Here is a 27,006-nt window from a genome sequence, read left to right on the forward strand (position 1 = left end):
AGGAAAGAAATCATAAAGATTAGGTTAGAAATAAATGAAAAAGAAATAAAGGAAACGATAGCAAAGATCAATAAAACTAAAAGCTGGTTCTTTAAGAAGATAAACAAAATAGATAAACCATTAGCCAGACTCATCAAGAAAAAAAGGGAGAACACTCAGAATGTATTGTGCTGGTTCTGTCACTCCATATTGATGTTCTTTATTTTTAAAAACTACTGCATATAATTCCATAATTTGGATACAGCATAGCTTATTTATCCGTTTTCCTACTTATGGATAATTAGTCTCTAATATTTTGTATTACTACAATGGTATAATAAATGCTTTTATTCATATCTTCTTTAGAAGTGGATATAAGCATTTAAGATTTTAATCAATACTGCTAAATTGCTCTCCAAGGTGGCTGTACACATTTTGTGTGATGGTACCCGTTTCCCCACAGCCTCACTAATGCTTAATACTGAATATAATCACACTTAAATACTTTTTGCCAATCTAATAGGTAAAAAATGTATATCATCATATTTCAATTTGCATTTCCACATTCACAAGATTAAATATCTTATTATATTTTTATTAACCATTCATAATTCCTCTTTTATGATTTATCTGTCGTATATTTGCCCATTTTTCTATTGTATTGTTTTTATTGTTGATTTCTAGGGGTCCTTTGTATAGCCTAGACATTAATCTCCTATTATGTATACTATAATAAACTGTATACAGTTTATTTTATACCTATAAGCTATGTTTATTTTGTGTTTCATCATGCAGAAGTTTTAAATTTCAATCTACTCAGATCATCTTTTCCTTTTTCTAAAAGGATTTTTTTGTCTTTAAGAAAGTTTTTCAACTTCAAGGACATAATATATTCACCCATAATTTCTTTTATTAATATGGATTTGTTTCTTACATTTAGATCTTTAATCCACCCGAAAACTTTACCTAATTTTCACATCTCATTCACTAAATTATTTCATGTAGCTATTCCTCACTACTACTGCATGTTGTACATATCTCCCTTTACACAATAGGCAGACTTCTGAGCAGATAAGCGCATATTATTCGGGTCAGTTGAGTAACTTTTAAAATGATGTACGAAGAATGCAGGTGTTTCATTTTCTGTCATGTGAAGGTATTTTATAAAGTGAGCACCCTAGCTCCTAATTTCTTTTGCATGAATCCCTATCTTCATGTACTGTGGTTGGTTTCTTTTTAGTTAGGTCTGGCTGCAAGTCCGAGTGCTTTTAATAAATGTTTGCTGAGTTGATTTGAATGTGTTCTGTTTCAGGCAGCTTTAAATCATTGACTCTTCTGTGTTTCACTTTTTCTTCTTTCTCCTACCCATTGCAAGTATCTGATTAATTTAAAAAAGGAAAAAAAATCAGAAATAAGGCTCTGCAAGATGATAAAATACAGGCCTTGCCTTTCAGGGAGGCAAAATCGTACACAGTAGGATTTCAGAATCGACCCAACATCATTCCCATTTTCCAAATGCTGTGTCTGCTGATGCCTGGAATTCCTTTAACAGAGGGCAACATGTTGCATTGCCCAGCTGGAGGGGAGTTAAAGTACACATCATCCTGAGAGAGCCAGTTCATCAGATTGAGTTCTTAGTGAGGTGTTACTGTTTCTTTGCTGGAAATGGATATGAATTCAATGTGGAAGAGAGAAATGACAACCTGAAAGAGGGGAGACCTTGGCGAAGGGGCCAAGGTCTTTGTTTCTTTATCTTTAAAATGGGGATAATTATAGAATCTACCTCGTAGCATGATTGTGAGGACTAAGTAAGATAATGCTTGCCCCGAACCATAGCACAGTGCCTGGGACATAATTAACTATCAGACAGAAGTTAGCTACTATCATTTTTAAGAAATGTAGCAGGTATCTTTTGTGGTACATGTATGATTGTCCCTCCATCTGTGTAGTTCTGATGAGGCTGACCCAGGTGGGACACAAGTGACCGAGGCCTGGCCAGTCAAGAGTATTCCATTCCCTTAGACACATTGTTGGGTCAGGGACCCAAGTTAGTCTAATGAGCACCGGCTCTAAGATTTTAACCGGAACTATTGGGAAGGAAGCCCTCTTTTTGCCTGGTGTTGCTAATCTGGTAGAGTGAAAGCCTGGAGTTGTTGGCTTACCCTTGCTTAAGAAGAGCCTGCTTTATAATAAACCAACACAGGAGGAAGCAGAGCTGAAAGACACATTTCTGCTGGCGCTGTGTGAGTCCTAGATCCAGGCATACCTGAAGCAGGAAACCTCTGGGCTTCTTTGTAACAGGAGGCTATACATTTCCTTTTTTGCTAAGCCAATCTGAGTTGAGTTTTTGTCATAGAAAATGTTAAGGTTGCTGTCCTTTATTCCTGTGAGAGTTCAAGTAAATTGATTTGAAGCAAGCATGGATCTTTTTAAACCACATCTGTATGCAAATTCCCTGCCAGATGTAAGCCCGTGTCTTCCATTTCTGCAAGGGTGGCTGCCGTGCTTCTGGGGGGGTTGGTTGGAAAAAAGAGTGTTAAATGAAACTGGGTTCTTGTGGCTTTCTAATATCTGTTCATTTACGTAGAACATAGGACTCCTCCTTGGCAGGGAAATCACAAAAGTAGAAACAGCAGGGATTTTCTTAAAGCATAGTACTGTGCTGTTTCCAATTAATTCACTGCCTAACCACCCACTGTCCATTAGGAAATGCTTTTATTAACATATAGCACCTCAGGACTTCTTGAAGGTGTTAGGGCTTAAAAGTGATTCATGAGAAAAAGAATGAGGGGAAAACCTTCATATAAACAAAAAAAACCCTACCTTAATTTAAAGTACCCACGCAGTGAGTTAGTATGGGACACCCAGATTGCATTAATACATGTCAGAAAGCAGGTACCTTTACACTGAAGGCTCAGAAGTTGGCTCATTCCCAGACTTCTATAGTACACCACAGGAAGCCCAAACCTTGAAAAAATATAAATTGAGGCCTTGATATTGCTCCCAAGAATAAATTTTGGGTTAAGGGCAGCTAAATCTGATGACGGTAGCTTTTGTGCTAACAGACTCCAAATACTCTAGAACTCCATTTACTTCTCCCAGTCTTCATCCTTGTCCTTAGGTATACATGATGATTTCTGTATGTCAGATGTATTGTGTTTCTCCAGGTGTGTGTGTGTGTGTGTGTGTGTGTCTGTGTGAATTCAGCTGAGATAGAAATGTCCCTGATCTTCCCCTGCCTCTCCCCTTAGATTGGTAAGAACCTTGCCCTCTCTGTTCCTTAACGTGTTGTGTGTACCACATCATATTATCATTATGCTTGATATTCACCAGATTTCAATTGCTTTTCAGCAAAATTTCCCTGGGATTGTATCTTCCATGAATGTAGGGGTTGCATCTGTTTTGTTTAACCATGAGTCCCTAGACCTTGATTCAGTGCCTGAACCAGAGTAAGGTTTTAGGAAGCATGAAAGAGATTGTTTCTTGATGCTAGGTGTCATCCTAGCCCTTCTGAGTTTTCCCTTGTATTAGAGAGTGTAAGCCTAGAAACTGGACTCCCTTATCCACAGGATTCTAGTTAGATTCCATCAGTGAGTGGCCCTCATGTGAGATTTGACAGGTGGAAGAGAAAAGAAGCCAGTATTCCTCTGGTGACACCTGTGGACAGGTCTGTGGGCATTGGAAATGGCAGGGGTGACGTTTTGCCCATAACTTTTGAGCATTCTCTTGAGAATCACCTACTTTGGTGCTGTAGGTAGCCAAGACTACAGGTAATAGCTTCCTTATGATCCTGCACTTCTGGATTTGCTGAAAGCAGCCTTCCCTGCCCTTTATTCCTGCAACCTTTGAATGGTTATGCAAGTGTCTGTTTTTCTGTAGTAATGCGCTTCCTACTTTAAATACCTATAGTAATTGTTTTTTGTCTGATTAAACACCGATTGATAAGATGACAGTTGATTGCCTGACCTTAAACTTTGTGGCATGTGGTTTTAATCTTCTAATTTGAATTATTTATATTGAAAAATGTGTATATTACTAGCCAGTGAGTGTATCTCGTGGACAGACCAGCATCCACATCTTAGACTGGCTTTGTTGTAAACTGGTGGTGGTCTTATACACGATAGCTCTAATAAAGAGATGAAATTTTGTTTCTTGGTGAGGTATTGTCCCCAGTTGAAAAGCAATAGCCCCTGCCTGAAAGTGGAAGTGGAATATAACTAGTTCTAAGAAAATGAGAGTTATGTACTGTTCAATTTTGACTGTACAGCAAACAATTTAAAAATCTGAGTGGCTTACAACAACAAGCATTTATTTTCTTGTTCCCAGGTCTGCAGGTTGGCTGTAACTGTGCTGGGCTCAGCTGGGAACTGGCTGGGCTTGGCTGCATCTTTTGAGCTGGGTTCAGGTCAGTTCTGCATGTTTCTTCATTTTCTTTGGACTAGCAGCTCTCCTACGCAGGTTCTTCTCATGACAAATCACTGGAGCATCATAGCTCAGGGCAAAACAGGAAAGACATTTAGAGCTGCTGTTCACATCATGTCTGCTCACATTCCATTTGCTAAAGCAAGTTATATGACCAACCACACCATCAACCCATGGTTGGAAGCATCACACAGGCTCCTAGCCAAAACGGAGAGCTTTTAGGATAAATTATAATAGAATGCTCAGTCAACTCATGGCTTCAATCTGTAATATGGACTCAATCATCTAATGCTTTATAGAGGAAAAAGAATGAGCAACTCAACTTTCTGGGTAAAAGATACTTGTCAAGTGAAATTTAACACTAGGGTGAAGGTGGGGTGTGAGGAGAATCAGAAAATTCTCAATAAAAATGTGATTTGGAAGGTATTCAGATGCCAGGGTCCTCCGCATCATTGTGTTCCTAGTGCCTGGACCATAATGTATATTACATAAATATTTGTTGGGAAGTGAATTATTGAACTAATGGTATTGGTTGACTAATAGGCTGTGTTGAGAAGGGTTCTGATGTATAGACTTGTGGTTGATTAGTGATGTCTGCTTAGAGGAGGGTCCAGAGGAGGAACATGTATTTACCATTGCTGCATAACTCTACTTTTCTTTAGATCAGATGGATCTCTTTCAGCTTTAACTCTGTGACTGAGATTCCTTGAAGGAAAAGACTCAAGTTCATCTATGAATACGCCACAAAACCTAAAAAAGAAGAGGGACGCAGAGTTTCTCAATGCCATGAGTGGTTCAGCATATGTTTTTTTGAAGTCAGGTCAGGATTTAGCATCAGCAGACACTTCAGGGCCCCCATCCGTAGTCCCTCAGCACTTTCCATTTCCTTGCACTTTTAGGATGCTGTATTACATGATATAATGCATGCTAAGTTCTTAGCATCAGAAATGCTTGCTATTATTATTAGCTATTTTATGATAATTGCAGTCATTTATTGCTGGAAAGATGAAATGGATTTACAGATCTACTGTTGAGTAGAAAGAGTAGAAAAGTACTGTAGTACAAAAAGATTGCAGATCTTCAAGGGATGGTACCAGTCCGCAGCCTTCCCCTTGAAGTCTCTGATAATAGTTATATGCTTTAAGCAAAAAACAGAACAAAATAAAATCAAAACAGAAGAATGTATTCTTTTGAATGTCTGGTTTAGCCTAGGAACTAAAAACAGGCTCACTTAATATCTGTGGTAACATTTTCTGGCCTCCTCTCTCTTTCTTGTTCCTTTTCTCCCTCTCCTCCCACTTAACATTGGCTGAAGAAAACAGAAGTGGAGAAATTCTCCCCCAAGTAATCAAACATGCCAACCAGAAAGGAGAGACTGCCAGGTCCCAGGAGCTGGGTGGCAGTTTGTAAGCACCAGTTGCATCAAGGCACATGTGATGTCGCTGGAAGCCAGGCATGCTCAGAGAAGGCCAGTTTGATGTGTTATCCAATTCATAGGCATGAACGCCTGGCCTGCTGAGTCTGGTTTTCCTCTATCGACACGTGAGAGCAAAGCACAGAAATCAAAGTGCCTACCGTGCTGATATCAGCCAGATGTTTGCAGAGTTGTCTCCCTTAATGGGAAGCTAATGGTGGCAGGAAGGAAACTTCTCAGGAATCCTCTTGGTATAAAGTATGGTGCTTGGTGGGAGCCTGATAGACTTGGGTACAAATTTGGCTCCACTGGTCCATAGCTATCTGACATTGGTTGATTTACTAAACCACACTGAGCCTCTGTTGCCTTGCTGGTGAAACGGGGACAACATTGCCTTTCTTATGAGGTTATTGTAAGAGTCATGTTAGTTCTTGCTTATAACTCTCCAGTGGTTTCTCACAGAATTTAGAATAAAATTCCAACTCTTTATCCTGGATTAAGTATTTCTCTGTGATCTGGCCACTGCCTACCTTTTTGACATTATTACCTACCACTCCCCTCTTGCCCAGCATGGTCTGAACACCCTAGTCTTCTTTTTCTTCCTCCAACATGTCAGACTTCTTCCAGGTTTTCAAGGCCTTTGAACCTGCTGTTCCCTCTGCCTGGAGTGCTCTTGCGTGCTGCGTTCTCACCAAACATGTCTTAGCTCAGTTCACCACCTCCACCACCGTCATCACCATTATTATCATCGCCACCAGCCCCATCACCATCATCATCATTATTAACATTTAGTAAGTACTTACCATGTGCTCAGAACTATTCTTTAGCATTATATGTGTCCTGACTCATTTAATCTTCACATCAACTTTCTGAGGTGGGTTAAATTATTATCTCCACTTAACAAATGAGGGAACTGAGGCACTGCAAAGTCTAGTAACTTGTTCAAGGTTACACAGCTAATACAGAGCTGGTATATGAATCTAAACAAATACCAGGAGCTAGTATTTAATTATTGTGTCTCTCTAGCCACTCAAATTTAAGAAGCCATCTAGTCACCTTCTCGAACTTCACCCAGTTTCAATTCTTTGCACAGCAATTATTTCTAATTTTTCCTTATCTGTTTAACTTGTTGATTTGTTTATTATGTATTTTGTTATTTATGTAGCCATGAAAATGAGGTAGACTGTTTTGTTCACTTCTTTATCGCCAGTGACATGAAAAAAGCCTGGCACTTAAGATGTGTTCAATAAGTATTGGTTGAATGAATGTGTGAATGTTGTGATTCTAATTTCAGGTCTGAGCTTGGAAAATAACAGGCTTTTAATACATGTTACTTTCTCTCATCCCCATGGCCTCCATTATGGTTGAAAGGGCTCCATTTTGACTATGATGGGGCCCCCAATTTTTCAGTACCCCATTTTCTTTCCTGTGGCTTATTAGGATTCCCTATGGGAATAGGCCATGACCCCCTCAGGCACTGAATGCCCTCTTGGGTCCCATTTCTCCCATCCTCCAAATCAGTAACTTTAATATGTAGCCTATCTTTAGGTTTAGACTCTGGAGAAATCTAAAGTAGCTCTTAATCAGGAAAGGCTCAGATATACTTGTGTATTTTGACAAGCTCAATCTCCTTGTGTGAATTTTAGCACCCTGCATAAAGTGACGTGAATCAGAAGATAGAATCCCTGTTTGTTTTGTACCTCAGGGGCAGAGGGTGGACAGGACTGTTCTTCAGCACTGTATGTATGCTAACGTACATCATTGTCATTGACCATACAAAGCCGCTCTCGTTTTTATTTAATTTATCCATTTCCTTTCAACTTTTTTCCAAACTCTCATTTCCTTTCCTGCTCATAGACAACCATTCTAATGTTTTTAATGTACGTATTGATACTTTTGTATGTGATCTTGTAAAGTGTGCTTTCTTGTTTTATATTTTTGTATTATTAATTTATATAAATGGTATCGTATGACATATCCTTCTGTTCCTGCCTTTTTTCCCAGTCTATATTATGTTGTAATATTCATTTCTATGTAGCTGTCTGTGCATCTAGTCCAGTGCTTCTAACTGCTGCAGAGACCTCTGTGGTGTGTACCCAACACATTCTAATGAGACTCCCGGGGATAAACTGTTCCTGTCCGGGGCCTCCTCACAGTGCACTGGGACACCAGAGATCTCTTCATCTTATCCTTGTCTTCCTTTTGTTCTTCTGCAACCTTCTTTTCTCACCATTCCACCTCACCCCAACTCAGCTTTATCAGTGCCATGCCCCCACTTTGCCCACCGATTTTCAGCACCTAGACTACAGGTTGCAACTAAATATTGATAGCATACTCATGTATTTATTCATTTAACAAATATTTATTCATTTTATACTATGTACCAGGGCACTATTCTAGGAAATGGTGATTTAGCAGTGAACAAGACAGTCAAGTTTCCTATTTCCATGGAGTTTAGGCTTTAGAGGAGGGAGACAAGCAATAAATGATTGTACAGGTAAGTAACATGTTTTCAGAGCACACCCCCTTTAAGAGATGAATTTGATCTGAATTCCAACTGACAAGAAATAGTCACGCAACCACCTGGGGCCTGAGGGGATCTGGAAACTGGAACAGCAAGTGCAAATGCCACAGGGTGGGCAGAAGCTTGATCTGTTCAAGAAACAGCAAGAAGATTATTGCAGCTAGAGGAGAGTGGGGGAGGAGGAGAGTGGGAAGAGACGAGGCTGGAGAGACTAGGCCAGGTAAGACAGGACATGGTGAGAAGGGTGATTTTATTCTAAGTGCAGTGGGAAACCTATGGAAGATTTAAAGCGGGTATTATAGTATTTGCAATATGTAGATGATATCCCTCTTCCCTCTCTAGTAGATCTTGGAGGTGGGAGGGTTCTAGTTTGGTTTCTCCATGGGCACTGGGGGCTTTCTTACTCTGGGCCATCCTTCCCAGGGAAGGATGCAGTTGTCTCTGGCATAGGTACTAAACTATATGTGCCCTGTGTCATGACCCTGGGCTTGTTAGAACTATACCATGTCGTGCACCATTCAAAACTGATGGCCCTGAACGTCTTTGTCTCATATACGTTTGAATCGGGAGTCAGCCTCAGAATCCACCCAGAGTATACACTGAAGGCAATGGCTGTTTCCCTAGAACCCAGAGCTTTTCCTTGGGGTGTACCCCCAGCCTGTCACCAGAAGATGATGAATACTGCCTGGGCAGGAAGCTTCAGGGGCAGATGTATAGAGGTCTGTTTGTCCACATCTCATAGCTATCTCAGGCTGAAGTTTCTCTTGTTTAGTCAGTTGAGCTCAAGTTTTAAATCACTAGATAATTCACCAAATATTCTAAATATTTTCTTCTGGGGGTAACACCCTACTTCTACAGCTGTGTAAGCCTTAGCATTCACCTTTAACTGGGCCCCAAAGCTACCTTTTTATTTTTTTGGCTGCGTTGGGTCTTTGTTGCTCCGCGCATGCTTTCTCTAGTTGTGGCGAGCAGGGGCTACTCTTCATTGCAGTGGGCGGGCTTCTCACTGCGGTGACTTCTCTTGTTGCGGAGCACGGGCTCTGGGCCTGCGGGCTTCAGTAGTTGTGGCTCGCGGGCTCTAGAGCACGGGCTCAGTAGTTGTGGCGAACGGGCTTAGTTGCTCCACGGCATGCGGGAACTTCCCGGCCCAGGGCTCGAACCCTTGTCTCCTGCATTGGCAGGCGGATTCTTAACCCCTGCGCCACCAGGGAAGGAAGCTCCAAAGCTGCTTTTAAGATTATGCTGCAAGTTGTGCGGACGTGGTGGATTCTCTCCTCACTGGTGTGCTCACGCTAGCCCACTTCTCCTGATGTCAGCTGTCTTACATCAGTGCCGTAGACCCCACACTTCCCTGTTTTCAGCCTTGGAATAGCCAGTCCTCTAGTTTGTTTCTCTCCACCATAGTGTTCAAGTGGTTAATGGCTCGTAAACAAGGAATGAGCTTTCAGTGTACATTTAAAGGAGTCCTTGGTGAGTAATCCTTTGTGTTGTGAATAATCACCCAATAATTTACCTCCTTACAAGTATGGATTTGGAGTTTTTATTAAAGAATGTCCTTGTAGCAGTGTTAAGGGGAATTAAATGAGTGTTTTTAGAAACTTTTTGACTAGGGGGAGAGGAATAAAAAGGGTAATCAAGGTGAGCGAAGTGAGATCATCGGCTGTATAAAACTGTTTGTAGGGGAAGTCTTTTGTGAACCTAAAGGAATGACTGTCTTGTAGTATTTGGGGGGAAAATATTGAGAAGTAGATTTTTAACTAGAAAAACTCACACCGTGCACATATAGCTGCCCCCCACATTTGTGAAACAGAAACCTAGTTGTACGAACGGTTAAGTCAAACTTCCAAAACGCTTTACATATGAGTACATTCAGGACCAGCTACGTGATTTGTGGGGGGCCCAGTGCAAACTGAAAATGCAAGGTCTCTTGTTTATATTCACAATTTCAAGCAATGACAGTGGAGCTTTAAACCAAGCATGGGTCCTCCTATGAGTGGGACCCTGTGTAGGGCACATGGCCATGAAGTTGGCCCTAAGCACAGTTGCTTTTACTGGCAATTTGTAACAGATGCACTCAGTGTGAAGAGGTGAAAAGACTATGGACTCCGCAAAGATAAACCTGGGTTTTAATCGTGAGTATCTGCAATTTAATAATGTAGTGGCCAATGGCAAGTCCCAGGACCTCTTTGAGCTTCATTGGAGGTGTTACTCTTTAGCTTTCAGTATTCCTGAAAGGATGAGTCATGCTTTACTACAGTGCCTTGCAAGGACAAGGCATGCAATATATACTGGCTATGATGGTGATTGGACACGTGAGTTAAAAAGCTGAAACGCTTTAGTAATTACCATCTTTGTTTTCCAGTGCCTGTTCCTTCGACAGATCTTATGACATTTATAGATTTCAAGCTTCTATTTAAGACCAATTCTAGGGACACTAATAGAACCACTGCTACTTATAGAGGAAGTGGGAGTGGGATTAAAAAGCTGAATATGAGACTTTCCTCTTCTTGAGATGCTTGTAATCTAGTGAATGGGATAAGACAAGAATACAAGTGGCTGTACTGTAATGTAGAGTAAGAGAAGAAGTATTGGAGAGTTACTTGACCCAAGTGCTGAAGATACGTAAAGAAAAATGAAGCCAAATATAGCTAGAGAATAGCTGCAAGGTTGAGGTGGCTCCTTTATTGCTGCAGAAGATGAAATTGGTAAAGTTGAAGGAACAAGTGCTGCTACAAATTGAACTAGGCTCCACTCTTTTTGTGAGGAGTAAACTGTGTGGGGTGAACTATGATTTTGGCGGTAAACTATGGTTTTTGTGGCCCCGGTGAACTATGCCTCATAGTATTCATGTACTTATGTGGATCCCTCCCTTTGAATCTGGATGACCTTGTGACCTGCTAGACTCATAAAATATGACAAAAGTGACAGTGTTCTAGTTTAAGCCCAAGCCTAAAGAAATCCAGGTAGCTTTTACTTTTGTACACTTGGGGACCTTGAACAACAGTTCTGGAGAGATCATCTCGAGAGACCACAAAGAGAGTTGGAGAATCTTGGAGGAGAGCTAAGGAGCCCAGCCAATAGTGAGAACTGTGACTCAGATATATGACCTTAGTGAAGCTGTTGCAACCAGTCTCCAGATGTTTGAGCCATCCTAGCTGAGGTGCTAGATATGTCAAGAGACCACCTAGAATACCGTGTGGAGCAGAGATGGGCAAACCCTACTGTTCCTTGTCTGAGTTCCTGACCCATAGAATGGTGAAATATAATAAGAGAGTTGTTTTAAGTCACTAAGTTTTGGGATAGTTTGTTTTATAGCAATAAAGAATTGAAACAAAAATTGGTGCCCAAATGTAGTCTGCTGCTGTAACAAAAAGTGTAAAACATGGAGCACTGGCTTTGGCAATGGGTGGTGGCAGGGAACAGAAAGCACTGCACAAGACTGGAGTGGGGACTGGAAGAGTGGTGAAAATTACTGCTGGAGGCTGGGGAATATGAGACTGGTATTACATATTGGCAGAACAGTTGGCCAAACTGTTGCCTTGGTCACATGGAAGACAGAATGAGTATCTAGTAAGTTTATGGATTTGGTAAGGAGATATCCAGGCAGAATGTAGAAAGTGCCAAGTGGCTCCTTTTAACTGCCCATCATAAAGTAAAAGGAAGATCAAGATGAGCTAAAGAAAGAACTTTTAAGTTTTCAAACAGAATTTAGAGAAAGTGTGAGGAAGTTAGAACTTCCTGGGTTTGCAAATAAAACTATTTCTCCTTCCCAGCTTCCACAGCCTGCAAAAGTTAAAAAAAAAAAAAATTACATACAATGCTTTTTGCATTCACTTTAAATTGATGACCACAGATCTTAAATGGACACTCAACACTACCAGCTAATCCTAATATAATTTCCTAACCCACTCTTTTTCCCAGTCAGCAAGAATATTTCATAACTCCTCTTCTATCTTCAATTCTCTAGCACCCCTCCTCCATCACTGACAACTTTATTTCAGACCTTATAGAGAAAAAAAGTTGCAATTAAATAAAAATGAATTCACCTACCTGGCACTAACTCTTGTTAACCCCCTGCATCTATATCCACACATTTTGCCTTTCCTCCTAACAAGAAGTGTCTCTGCTCTTGTCCAAAGCCAATCCCTCCACTTGTGCATTGGTTCACCCTCCTCTTATTTACTTAAGGATTTTGGTCCTGCAACGATCTCTATCTTGTCTAGCAAACCCCACCTACTCTACTGGATTATTTCCACTGGCATTTAAGCATGTCTTTGGGTGTTTTTTTATAAATTTATTTATATTTTTGGCTGCACTGGGTCTTTGTTGCTGCTCATGGGCTTTCTCTAGTTGCAGTGAGTGGGGGCTACTCTTCGTTGTGGTGTGCGGGCTTCTCATTGTGGTAGCTTCTCTTGTTGCGGAGCACAGGCTCTAGGCATGCGGGCTTCAGTGGTTGTGGCACATGGGCTCAGTAGTTGTGGCTCGCGGGCTCTAGAGCGCAGGCTTAGTAGTTGTGGTGCACAGGCTTCATTGCTCTATGGTGTGTGGGATCTTTCTGGACCAGGCCTCGAACCCGTGTCCCCTGCATTGGCAGGCAGATTCTTTTTTTTTAACATCTTTATTGGAGTATAATTGCTTTACATTGTTGGGTTAGTTTCTGCTGTATAACAAAGTGAATCAGCTATACGTATACGTATATCCCCATATCCCCTCCCTCTTGCGTCTCCCTCCCACCCTCCCTATCCCACCCCTCTAGGTGGTCACAAAGCACCAAGCTGGTCTCCCTGTGCTATGTGGCTGCTTCCCAATAGCCATCTGTTTTACATTTGGTTATGTATATATGTCCATGCCACTCTCTCACTTCGTCCCAGCTTACCCTTCCTGGCAGGCGGATTCTTAACCACTGCACCACCAGGGAAGTCCCCAAGCGTGTCTTAGTATGGCTTTAAAACATCTTCCCTTGACCCCCTATTTTTCCTAAGTTCCACAAGTGCTAATCTTATTTATCTGTTCTCTCTCATAGAAAAACTTCTTGAATGAGTTGTTAAAAGTCACCCTCTCTACTTTTTCACTTTCCATTCTCTTCCTAACTCTTTCTAAAGAACTTTTATGTTCACGCCATTGAAATGATTCTTATCTAGGTCCCCAATGACCCACATCTTGCCCAAGCCAGTGATGACTTCTGTCCTTATCTTACAGGATCTCAGCAGGCTTTGACACATTGACTACTCCTTCTTTTGATTTGACACTGTCTTTTCTAGGCTATTATAATGCAAACTTTATGTAACTGTCCTCTCACATACTGGTCACTCCTCATCAGCCTGTTTTACTGAATCATCCTCTTTAACCAGACCTCTGAATGTGGGAGAAGCTGTTCTCTTCTTTATTGACGTCTTTACCCTGGCTTATAACTCTGAGTACCATTCATCTACTGATGACCCTTAAAGACTAACCTTTTTTTTCTTTTATCAGGGGAGGGGAACGGAATTCAGATTTATATATCCAGCAACTGTCCTGAATTCTCCACCTGGATATCTAATAAATACCTCAAAAATAGGGCCAGAATAGGAATATCGATTCTTGCCTCCTCCATCCACTCTTTTCCATGTCAAGAAATGGTGTCACTATCCAGGAATTCACACGGTCGACACCTGATACCCAGACATTTCACATGTTCTCTTCAAATGCTTCTAATTGGTCTAGTCTGCGTTTTTTGTCATCTAGGCTGTGTTCATTATTAGTGACTCATCACTATTGCTCATCTGGCCAGTGTGTTGACTTTCATTGCCTTCCATTTTGGATTAGTCTAGAATGGAAAATCAAGAGTAATTTGTGTCACTGAAATGACATGAATAATCTCTTGGGGAGACAGAATAGCAGCACTCTTCTGAAATTAGGCCACTAAGTAATCCTCTTCCGATTACCAGCACCATGAGCTCATTAGTGACCACATGGTGTCAGGACCTTGATTTCCTCTCTTAGAGGCCCGAAGACAGGCAGACTCAATCACTGCAACACCAGCAAGGACTCCACTGCAGAGAGAAGTCATGATGATACTGCTGTCAGTGTCCAAAGAAGAGCAGCTTAGTTCTAATTGTCTCTTTTCTCATTCCCAGAATCTGAGGACAGAAGAGACTTGATTAGAATGACTGTATGCCCTATTTTTAAAATAGGCATGTTTAATAGATCATCTGTAGCTATGATCATCTAGGATTTGGTTATGTACTCTTCCAGGGAAAATCGCATATGTAGGCCAATCAGAATGATGGATTCTTTCCTGTTGTTAAGTCGCATTCACACTGCAGTTCACATAAAGGGTGTCCCCTGGCCAGACTAGCCACTGGGATCACTGATCACTGATCGCTTTAGATTAGAAGGTACAAATGTTTTCCTTGTTCCCAGGTTTTTAAATCCACATCCTTTCTTCTTTGTACCTCACTACCAATCACACTATAGTTATGTTGGACAGTCTGTGGTAAACAGAATGCTCTGGAGAGAAATGAGGAAATGTCCAGCAGTGGGGAATTAGAAAATTATCTCCCTGTTCATTGTGTGTCACATATGATGTTTCCTTTTCAGCTGGAGTCATCTGGCAATTAAATTCTGTGCCGTGCTTGAGTAATGGGAGAAGGTCGCGGGGAATGTGTGGAAGTCTCTAGCAACATGTGCCCGTGGGGTCCCCACGCGCACAGTTTCATTAGAAGGTGAGCTGATTCCTCAAAGGCAGGCTCCGGGCCTTCTTTCTTTGTGTGTTCCTAGTGCCTCGCACAGAGTAGTCATTAAGGAAGTTTGACTGAATTAATGAAAAAGAGAAAAAAAAAAGAGAAAGAAAAAAAGCAAGCAAGCAAGCAAGCTAATTTATACATGAAAAAATACAAAGGCAGTTACCACATCCCTTTTGGGAGCCAGCTACTCTGGTACAGTGTGTGTCTTGTGGATATCCCAGGTTTGTTTCAATACTATAAGATTATTATCTCATTTAAGCATCAACATGAGTTCAATTATCTTATTCTAACTTTTTGATGAAGAGTCATTGAGATTACATAGTTAATAAGTGATGTTGCCAATACTCAAATATATTTCTCTCTCATAGCTTATAATTTTTTAAGCCAAACCCCGCTTACAATAGAGATACTGGGTTTGCATGAAGTGTAATGTGTTAATGTGTTGCAAGGTGCTTTTGGTGTTCAGGGAGTCTCTGCACACAGATGTGGACATGATGGCTACTTTGGGCACTCAATGGCACCAGCTATCAAATTGGCAAGGGGAGAAACCCATCTAGTCATCAATTTGGAGGCTTCTAATTTATTCTGAAGAATTGGTAAGAAATTCTTATTCCTGTATTTCCAGGTTTGCTACACTTCACCACAGAGAGATTTTTAGTGGTTGGCAAAAGCTTTCTTATTGGTTCCTCGTTTCCATCTTAGGATCTGCACTAATTAGAGTTTGCTTTTAAAGGCTGCATGTCATTACAACCCCAAACAATGGTAGTTACATCACATTGGCGTTTATTTCCCCTGATTATCAAAAACGCCTGTCTATTCCATCATTCGATTACATTGTCAAAGACTGAAGCTCCTTTCTTTTCTCACTCTGCCATATAGATGGTGTGGCTTTCATTCTCAGGGTCGCAAGGTAGCTCCTTTATCTTCTAGGTCTCACACTCACATTCCAGACAGGAAAGAGGAGGAAGGGAAAAAGGAAAACAAAAAGCAATTGAAACAGTACAAATGATTCTGTTTTCTTTTTAAAAACTTAGTATATCCATGGCCAGGAGAATGGCACAGGGCCACCTTGAAATGCCATAGAATCTGGTACACTGTTGCCTCATACAAAATAGAGTTCTATGACTAAGGAAGAATGGAGAGTGGATACTGCATAGGTAATGACCAGTGTTTGCCACTGGTATTGCCTGGTGTCCACCCTTGTTAAACAACATCCATACCCTTCTTTTCAGACATAGGTCAACATCCCTGAAGTCTCTTTCAATTACAGCATTCACCTCGAAGTCCCAATGTATTTGTCAGGTTCTTGAGTTCCCATAACGAGTAATTTGATGACAGTTTTTGTGTGCCTCCTACACAGCCAATATACAGTTGTGGAGAAGGATGAAGATAATAAACAATAAAACAACAGTAACACTACAATTCAAAAAAGAGGAGAATTGGAGGCACACCCGTCCAGAACAGTGATGAGAACCTCTGGGTAGTATGAGTGATACCTTCGTGCCCTAGCACACTTGGTGGACTAAGTGCCTTGGATGTTGACTGGCAGCCTCTGGCTCTACTCCTGGGATGATAATCCTGTCCCTTATCCTGCAAAGCCGAACTTGAGAATGGCATTGAGAAGGATGTCATTCACTGCCTCTAGAACCCACTTCTTGTCGAGGGAAGGAAGCTAAGGGCCTGGGGATTATTTTAGGGGTTAAATTGTCACAGACCATTAGTGATCAGGCCTGGAGTTTCTTTGGCAAAAAGTTCGCTCAAAATTCTTGGCAGGTATGTAGTCTGTTCATTACCTTTGAGCGTGATAAGAGTACACATCTTGTTTAGATGATTTTAAGCCTGAAGCTGCTTCCCTGCTACCTATTACTCTTCGTGCTGTGGCCACCACCCTGTGTCTTAGCTTAAAGGCATCTGTTCTGAGGCAGTTCAGACAGTGAGCTTCAGTGGCAGGACAACCTCTTCACCTCCTCATTGCTAGCAGGTTAGCCGCCTCCCCCTTGCAGAGAACTATTAATGAAAGGTGTTTGGGGAAGGCCTGCAGCTTTGTGGCTGCCCTTTCTAATGTTTTATTTTAGGAGTATAGAAGAGCCTGGCTTTTTCAACCGCAGGGTTTCAAATTATGGGACTTCCACTTAAATTACAAGCTGCTAGCAGAGGGTTTCCTTAGGAAATTGGTGTTCCTGTCCCACTCTCCTGATAGTCTTACTAGCTCCAGACAAATTGCATCTGTCTCTTTCTGAACGTCGCTGAATGTGGCAAGAAGGACCCTGTGCGAGTCACTCTATTGGACACATTTTATGTGCCATCTCAGATGTTCATGGCCTAACCTACATCCCAGACTCTCAGTTTAGAGAGTCTGACACCTCTGTGACCTCAGTTAACCTCAGCCACCTCCATTGGCAACCAGCTACATGCCTAGGTCTTGGGCGCCTCCTGACACTTGTGCATTGTCTTGAAATGTTACACCATAGGATGTGGGATGTGACTTCTTGGGTGCCACTGAAGGGGCCATATGATGTATCCCAGAAATATAGGGGGATTAAATTTTCTGGGTGAATTTTGTCCAAGGAGGCACAGGGGGCAGGAGGGAGAAAGGCACATAAATTCCCTCTCCTTCCTCTTTTCAGTGGATACCTCGGGGTCACCCTTGTGACCTTGTTTTGCCATAATTACCTCCTAAAGACCCTATCTTCAGATACAATTACATTGGGGTTAGGGCTTCAACATATGAATTTGCGGGGGAGACACCCTTCAGTCCATAGCATTCTATGTTACCATTTTCAGCATATGTGGTTAGCTATTACAGGGAAGTAACAGGAGTCAGAAAGGATATGATAGGGTTCCTTGGTTTTCATTCATTTTTCGTAGAATGCCATTGCCTTCTTTCTACATTTAAAGCAAATTCTTGTTCGAATAGAAAGGGTGGACTTTTGAGGCTCTTAGTGCCTCCTTCTCAACCTACTTATTCAGTCTTAGCTGTAACACATTTTCCTTGTACATCTTGTATGCCTCCCTGAACTTGGATGCATTGTGGGTCCACTGGAATCCTGTGCTCGTGGGGCATCATGAATGCTTATGCAAATGGTTGGCAAGAAACAACACATACATTTTGTCTCCTCTGCTTTCATGCATGCTTTATTGTCTCATTAGTCTTCACTTACAAAACACAAGTTCAAATAAAATTATTAAAAATTTCAAGACAAGGGTGGCAGAACATTTAACCAAGCATCGGGCACTTCTGAGCTCCCTTGAAGCCAGTGCTTCTTAGCCAAATTCAACAAAGCTAAATTTTAGGTTCTGTTTCTTGCTACATCATTTTTTTTTTTTTTTTTGGTACCAAGTGTGTTTGGCTGTGTGTAACAGAAGATGCTGATTAAAAATTCCTTAATCATGGAGGAATTTATTTTTCTTACATAACAAGAAGTCTGAGGTGGGCAGTTCAGTATGGTTAATGGTACCACAAAGTCATCATGAAGTCTGTGTGTTTGTGTCATTTTTCAACCCCATTTCTAGACTGTGGCTTTCAACCTCCTGGTAGCAAGATGGTTCCTGCCCTTCTAGGCATCAGAACTGTGTGCCTGGCAGGAAGAGTGAGGAGAGTAAAGAAATGTGAAAGGTCAAAGAAACTAGCCATTTCACCTGTCTCCTAAAAGAACTTTATTTTATCTTTTTGAAGCTCCAGCTAGCAACGTCTGCTCACTTCTCACTGGCCATGATTATATCACTTGGTCATATTTTGCTGCATAGTAAGCTAGGAGATTTAATACTTTTAACAGAGCTCTGAAAACAAAATCAGGGTTCTATTGTTAAGGAAGAAGGGCAGAATGGATAATGGGTAAGACACAAGTACTATCTGTTTATCAGACCGTCCCCAAATTTATAGAATACTACAGTAACCATATTATAATGCTCATGGAATCTGTGGGCTAGGAATTCAGATAGGGCACAGTGGTCTGGCTTACTTTTGCCTCCATGCTATCTTCCTCAGTTGGGAAGACTCAAATATCTGGAGTGACTCAAAAAGCAGGAAGCTGGAACTTTCAGGAGTTCCTGCTTGGGATATGTATTGGGATGGTTCTCCAGAGAAATAGAATTAATAGGATCTATCTATCTATCTATCTATCTATCTATCATCTAACTAACTAATGAGGTTTATTAAAGGGAATTGGCTCGTGTGATTCTGGAAGCTGAGAAGTCCCACAGCCTGCCATATGCAATATGGAGACCCAGGAAAGCCAGTGGTATAGTTTGAAGGCTTGAAAGCTGGGGAGCCAATGGTGTAGATTCCAGTCTGGGTCTGAAGGCCTGAGAACCAGGAGCATGGAGGACAGGAGACGATCAATGTTCCAGCTCACCCAGTCAGAAGGTAGAAGGTGAATTCAACCTTCCTCCACCTTTGTGTTCTATTCAGACCCTCAGCGGATTGGATGATGCCCACACACATTGGGAAGCATCATCTGCTTTGCTTGCTCCACCAGTTCAAATGCTGTTTCTTCCAGAAACACCCAGAAATAATCTTTAACCAGATATCTGAGCACCCCGTCATCCAGTCAAGTTAACACATAAAATTAGCCTTTATAGGATGGGATGACTCCAAGCTGGCCTCATCTGGGACTGTCAACTAGACATAAAGGTAGTCCGTGTGGCTCTCTGCGTGCCTTAGGCTTTTCTCAGTATGGGGGCTGTTTTCTGAGAGAAAATGCTCTAAGAGATTTGGACAGAAGCTGTATGACCTATTCTGACATAGCCTGTAAGTTCATGTATGTATAGCATCAGTCGTAAGTGAGTCATTAAGGCCAGACTAGATTCAAGGGGAGGGGAACTGCACCTCTTGAGGAGGTGGCAAGGTCACATTGCAGAAGAGCATGCGTAGTGGGAGATATTGTTGCAGCCATCTGCCATAGTTGGCTATAGAGTTCAAGAATTAATGAGGTGGCTATAAAGGTACATTGTTTCCTGTGCTTTGATGTGACTCTGATCTCTAGAGGTAACATGGGAACATGGAGGGAAATGTGGGTTTTTACAGGATTTATCACTGGTCAGAAAAATAAAATGCTCAATGTCTAACTACTCTTAGGATTCCTTTTTTGTTTGTTTTCTCAGCATTACTTAGTGCCTTGTACTTAGCGCCTCTCCTACCACTAACTCCTGGCAACTTCTATCTCTAGGTAAAAATTCCTGTGTTTAGTGGTCTTCAAAATATGCTGTACATACTCTAGGGGGTATACAAGATGATCTAAAGGGGGAAAAAGGAAAAAAGGTTTTTTTAAAAAAAACTTTTTAATTGAAAACTTTTTTAATAATGGTGTGTTAGTTTCAAGTGTACAGTAAAGTGAATCCATTCTACATACACATATATTCTTTTTCAGATTGTTTTCCATTGTAAGTTATTATAAGACACTGAGTATAGTTCCTGTGCTATACAGTAGCTCCTTGTTGTTTACCTATTGTATATATAGTAGCGTGTATATGTTAATCCCAAACTCCTAATTTATCCCTCCCCCACCCCACTATCCCCTTTGGTAACCATAAACTTGAAAAACCAGAATTTATATTTCTATTTTTATCTCATCTGTTTATGTTTCAATTTTTGGTAATGTTTTTAAAATGCACACAATACATTAGCACTGTGATACTACATATATAATTTATAAATAAATAAACATATATCGGGAGGGTTGTTAAAAAATTGATTAATGATAAAGATAGATGACCAAAAAAAAGTTTTTAGACTACTGGCTCAGATTTAGCACCAAAGGCAATTTTCTCTGGGGTGAAAGTGGCATAGTTGTTTACACATGGACTTTTTCATAGCCAAATGGAATAGTGAATGAAGAACAAAGAGACTACTGGAAAAGTATGGTCTCTGAGTTGGCGTTTGGATTCCCCAAATGAGATTCTAAAAGATTCTGCAATTACTACTCAGTTTTTGCCTTCTTAGTTAGGTTGTATGCTCCATGGAAACAGGGGCCATTTCTGTCATTCAGTCAAGTATATGCGTGGCAGAGTTTTAGGATCTGTGGACACAGGAGAGAACAAGACACTTAACATCTTGTTTCTTCTGAAGTGTATTTCCTACAATAAGAAAGAAATAGTAAACAAGTAAACAAATAAGAAAATTTCAGATAGTGGTAAGTTCTATGAAGAAATAAAAGAGGGTAATAGACGGGGTACAATATTACATTAGATATCCATGGCAGACCTCTCTGAGAAGGTCCCATATGAGCTGAAACCTGATTGATAACAAGTCAGCCACAAATAGGTTTGGAAATTTGATAGAAGGTAGGAATAATGCATGGATTTTCATTTGTTTCACTGATGGATTTTTATTTTTATTTTTGATTCTCCAGGGTCTTGCTTTATTTATTTATTTGGCTATGTGGCATGTGGGATCCTAGTTCCCTGACCAGGGATCGAACCCATGTCCCCTGCATTGGCAGCATGGGGTCCTAACCACTGGACCACCAGGGAGGTCCCTGATTGAGTTTTAAAATCAAATAAAGCCTGGGGGTGGGGGGCAAGTGTTATGGAAAGCCTCTGTGCCCAGAAATATGGGGATTGGTAGAGGGCAGTGAGCAGTGGTGACACAGTGTCTAGGTAGAGAGGGCCTGAAACTGCTACAGTGGCCTTTCTGTGGCTCCAGGTTATAGTGGGAAAAGAGCCAACAATTTTTCATACCTTTCTAAAAAGGGCCTGGAAGTAACTGGTGGATCTGGAGAGACCTTGGGGTCACTACATGGATGACTTGGTGACCTGAGTGGCTTGATCACTGGGACCAGATGGGAACTCGTGTCTCAATGGATATCAGTGTGGCATCCACCCATTATCACGCTTTGGAGCCTGTGGCCCATGAATGTCATATTCATTCTACTGGGCACTGAGGATAAAATGGTAAATGAGTCAGTGCCCTCACAGCCTTTCTAGTTCTCTCCTCACCTGAGAGGGTCACCATCTCCTTGTATGTCGGTTTGGGATCTACAGATCCCAAAGAAGCAGATACAGAGACAAAATTAAAAATGCAAAAATGTTTTTGGAGGTCAAGCCCACAAAAGATAGAAGAGGAGAGGGAACAGGAGTAGGAAGAGGAAGTCTGAAGACCATGATGCTGGTCTGACCCTGTGAATGGAGAGGGGAAAGAAAGGAGGATTGGGTGGAAAGATCCTCAGACCTCAGTGCAATTCTCAGAACGTCTCATCTATCCCAAGGGGGAGCTATAGACAATGATTATTTGTTGGAGGAATCCTGTGCTGGGCAAAAATTATGAGGTTCTAGAACTGCTGTGCTCAGGGAGAGCATGGAGCATAGCCTTGGCCCAAAGACGCTGAAGCTGGAGGCTGTCAGCTGACAGCACTCCTCACACCTTTCTCTCTCCCTCTTTATAAAATTTAAAAATTTTTATTGGAGTATAGTTGATACACAATGTTGTATTAGTTTCAGGTGTACAGCAAAGTGAATCAGCTATAGGCCATACAGAGTACTGAGTAGAGTTTTCTCATATAGGCCATTACAGAGTACTGAGTAGAGCTCCCTGTGCTATACAGTAGGTTCTTATTAGTTATCTTTTTTATATAGAGTAGTGTTTATATGTCAGTCCCAGTCTCCCAATTTGTCCCTCCCCCACCCTTATACCCCGGTAACCATAAGTTTGTTTTCTACAGCACCTTTCTCTTGGAAGGAGAACTGAGGTGTGTCTTCAGGGCTGCTGTGCATTGTTCTTGGCAAGCATCCCTCTTGCCAGCTTCTGTGGGTATTTTCATTTGAGAATGCCATCCCAGGGCCCTGCCCCTTATCCAAATTAATTTAATGAGATCTTTAGAAAAGAAATGTGGAGCAGTTTTGTTCCTACTGATACTTATCTCAAGGAATGTCATTAATTATCAAGACAAAATTCATGGCCATTAACGTTTATTAATTAATTAGTTTTTGTGTGTGCGGTTTGGAATCCTGGAGGATGAAGATTCTGACTATGAACTCAAAACAGCGAATGCAAACTGTGACTGATGTGACTGGGCTGGAAACTTCTGTGATGGGAGCTGAGGCCCAAAGATGGTAAAGGGACACAGACACATGCGCTGTGGAGAACAGAGGAATGAAGGCACCTGGGGTCACCTGGAAGTGTTGCAGCCATACTTATAGGATGTCTAAGTCCTGAGGAGTAAAGCAAACGGGCAGAGGATTAGGGTTCAGTGAGTGTTAGAGTCTCAGCTGCATTGAGCCCCTGGAAGTGGTCGAAGCAGCCCGGGTTGTGGATCGGAAATGACTGCACGCCCTTCACTTCTACCCAGAAACCATCACCCATCCTGGAGCACAGTGGGAGTGCCTCTCCCATAGGTCCAAGTAAACTCTCCCTGTTGAAAGTGTTCCTTAAAGTTGCTGCCTATTTGAGATACACTTTTAGCGCCTGATTACTCTGGTTTGACTTTCTTTTTTCCTGAAATCGATGGCCAAGTTATTACTTATTCTTTTCTCTTTTTTCAGATGCCATTAGTGATTCTCTGAGGTAACACATGCTTGACCCACTGGTGACCAGGAGTCTCCAACCAGCTTTCTGACCTAGCTTGAGAAATATATGGATTTTTCAAGAGTGAGTAGCAAGTCACCAGAGTGGCACTGGAAAGGGAAAGGGGAGGGAAGAAAATAAATTGAGTTTGAATGGCAGCAAAACAAATTCCATATTCACTCAGGCATTCAATATATAGAGGAAGTTGTCTGATTCCTTGGTAATTAAACTTTAAAGAATGGCTTGTTTGGCCCCAAGCAAACAAACATAATGATCCTTTGTCCACAGTAAGACTGGTACATGTGATTTCTCACTGAGACTTTCTGTTTTAAGCTGTCGCTGAGTCCTGAGTAGGAAAATTGGGCTTCCTTTTTGTCCATTTTCTTGGATTAGAAGAGAGTGAGTGTGATATGGGAGAGAGGAATGTCAGTGTTTGCTGTGACAAGGGAGGGGTCTGAGCTAGGCTGGGATGCTACTAGAAGGAAAAGAAATTATAGAATTTGAGGTGTTAGTGAACTTAGCATCTACTCCAACCTCTCATTTAGCAGATGTGGAAACAGAGACTTAGAGAAGCTAAGAGGCAGACTGGCGGAGCAGAAAGCAAACTGGAGTCAAGAGAGCAGAGTTCAAGTACCACCTGTGACAGTTAATGATCTCTGTGACTTAGCTTTGATAAGCGCCTTCCCCCTGTAACCTGACCTTCCTAGGCTTCTGGAGGCAATGTGGAAAACGCAGAAGCCAAATGTGACGTCCAGAATCTTAGGCAAAGTTCCTGATATTTGCTGGCATTTTGAATGTAAATATAGGTATAGGTTAAACCCCATTGGCAGATTGCTACATTCCTTGCAGTTCAGTCCCTCAGATCCTCATAACAACCCTCATCTCCTAACCCACAGGGGTCATGACAGCCTGGCAAATTCAGTCCTTATTCCTGCTCTGGAATTGTTTCTCTTGATGTTCTCATTTGGTGATTCTTGGATGTTGATATGCATAGGCCAGTTAACATTCGAGAGCTTCCATCTGGATTTTTGGCTTTAAAATCATAAGTATTTCCTCACACCTAGCACGACTAGGTAGGTCTACATAATACATGGAGGGACAACAAAACAATTGAGATTAAGCCATCTAACTCAAACGTTATAAAAATTGGAGCTTAATGTGAAATAACTGAAATATATTAAAGTGATAACAGTACCTTGGAGAGCAAAGAAGAAGAGACACTAGGCTAGGGCAGACCTCTGCTCTGTCCGGGGGACAGTGACTGTTGCTCACCCAATCACATACAGTCCTCAGAGTTTTAAGTCTTTCCCACATACATAACTTCTCGCAGCTGATGTTTCTTCATCTTCTAGGCGGCAATCATATCTAACCTTGCTCTTAAGGCTGTTGAGGGGACCCAAATTAACGGTGGCTTTATAAACCTTGAAAGTACTATTAAAATATTAAGTGGTTTACTAGCTAGTTAGTAGCATTGGGCTAGAACTGAGGATTCCTGACAGCTAATTCAGGTCTTTTTTCGTGGCTCTGGGGAGAAAGTTGTAAATAAAGGTAGGTTGTAGAGAAGACAACTAATGTTTAGAGACAAAAGGAAGTCAGCACTAGTACCATCCTTCTTGAAAAGACAGTTAAAAAAACCATAGTATATAATTTTATTCAAGTCATAGTTAAGGGCGTTGAAACCACATGAACCTATGTTCCGAAGGGGAAGGACAGTAACTAAACTGTTCCTTTTGAGCGGAGACGTTCCCCAAGTCCAGGCACAGAGCTGATTTGCTTCTCCTCTGTCTCCCGAGTGAAGGTGAGGCAGAGGGTGGCCACGGACTAACTTAACATCTGAGGATAGCAAAGCATGAATTCTCATAAATAAAACTCAAAGATTTCCTGAGACCAGAAGGCAGGATCAACCTGCAAGAGAAAAAGAGTCTCGGAAATTGGTCTCTTTACTAATGCTTTTGTCCTAAGTAATATTTCTCCAAGTATCATCCAGATAGCATCATATTTCATTTTTCTGCTTCAACTTCTAATTCTTTAGAGAGGCCCCTAGAAATCCATTTGCCATTTTGTGAGATGGAACCCAGGACATGATCATCATTATTATTATTATCACCGAAGATAAAGAAATCTATCAATTTCACTATTTCCTGCTGCCTGCATAATAATTCAAGCTCTGTCTTGGTCATCTACTTTAAGGCACAATATAATGACATTGCTGGGAACTGCATATATCCACTCACTCCAAAGCCACCTGCTTTTGGTTCAGCTTTAATAGATCAAATTCTATTCAAAAAAGTTATGAGAACAATGACTGTATTTCTTTGAGAGCTAGGGAATCTTACCTCTACAAAAGCGGGTCTGAAGAGTTTGCTACTCAGTGAGTACCAATTTGTTTATGGGAAATGACATGTGATTTCTAAATGGTATTCTATCTTATAAAAGTTTAGCAAAGTATTCTGAGTTGTTAAACAAGGACCCAAGGCATGTCAGCAGTTGATTTGCTCCATGTTTGCTTATTTGGGAAGACTGTGAGAACATAGTTCATAGGAACATCATGACCTTTCATCTCCAAAAGTTCCTCCAGCCCACACTCATTGAACACCTTGTGCATGCACAGCACCAGGTCCAGCACTGAGCGTGCAAAATAAATAAGACCTTGTCTTCATACTTGAGCATGTCCAGCAGATGAAAATAATCTCTCTTCTCCTCTTCTCTTCATGGGGTGTGTGAGAGGGGCTCACAGAGTTTCCGTGAATGCTGCTAAATTCCCAGAAGTCTTGTGTAAAGATCTGGCCGCTTTTTCAACACCTTTATCTGTGTGGTTTTTAAGCCAAGTATACAGACAGAACTGTCCTTGATTGTATCTGTTTGCCAGTGTGACTATAGCTATTGGATCCAGAAGCCTGCAATGAATAATCAAGTCTATGTACTGTGGCGTATGGTAAATGCTACAAGAGATGTATTTATAAAGACCAGTGGAAGCAGAGAAGAGAGTTTAGTAATAGAGGAAATAGTAGTTGAGCCTGACCTTAAAAGGAGAGTTAGATTTTTCCAGGTAAAAACGTGGATGAAGGTATCTAGGGAGGAAACAGCCTGGGTGGAGGCACAGAGGTGTGAGAGAGTATGGCACTTTGGGGCATTTCCATAGTAACTATAATGTAGGGTAGTAGGAAGGGCTGACCCTGGATGAGTAGGCTGGGCCAGTTTGTGAAGGGGATGCTATTTCTATATTAGGTATCTCTGTCTTGTTCAGTCTGTTCATATCTTCCTGGGTGATGGGCAAATTGAGCAATTAGTATCTTGTTCATACTTCTCTTCTGATATTGTAACTCAAGATAAACATGTGCTTCTAAATATCAGTGTGTCTGAAATTCCAGATGGAACTCGACTTCCCCACTCTCTTGTCCACTCCTCCCCCATCCATAGAAACCCTTCTTCTATGCAAGTC

The sequence above is a fragment of the Neophocaena asiaeorientalis genome, unplaced genomic scaffold (genome assembly GCF_003031525.2).
Source record: "Neophocaena asiaeorientalis asiaeorientalis breed wild unplaced genomic scaffold, Neophocaena_asiaeorientalis_V1.1 scaffold43, whole genome shotgun sequence".
In the NCBI taxonomy this organism is placed as follows: Eukaryota; Metazoa; Chordata; class Mammalia; order Artiodactyla; family Phocoenidae; genus Neophocaena; species Neophocaena asiaeorientalis.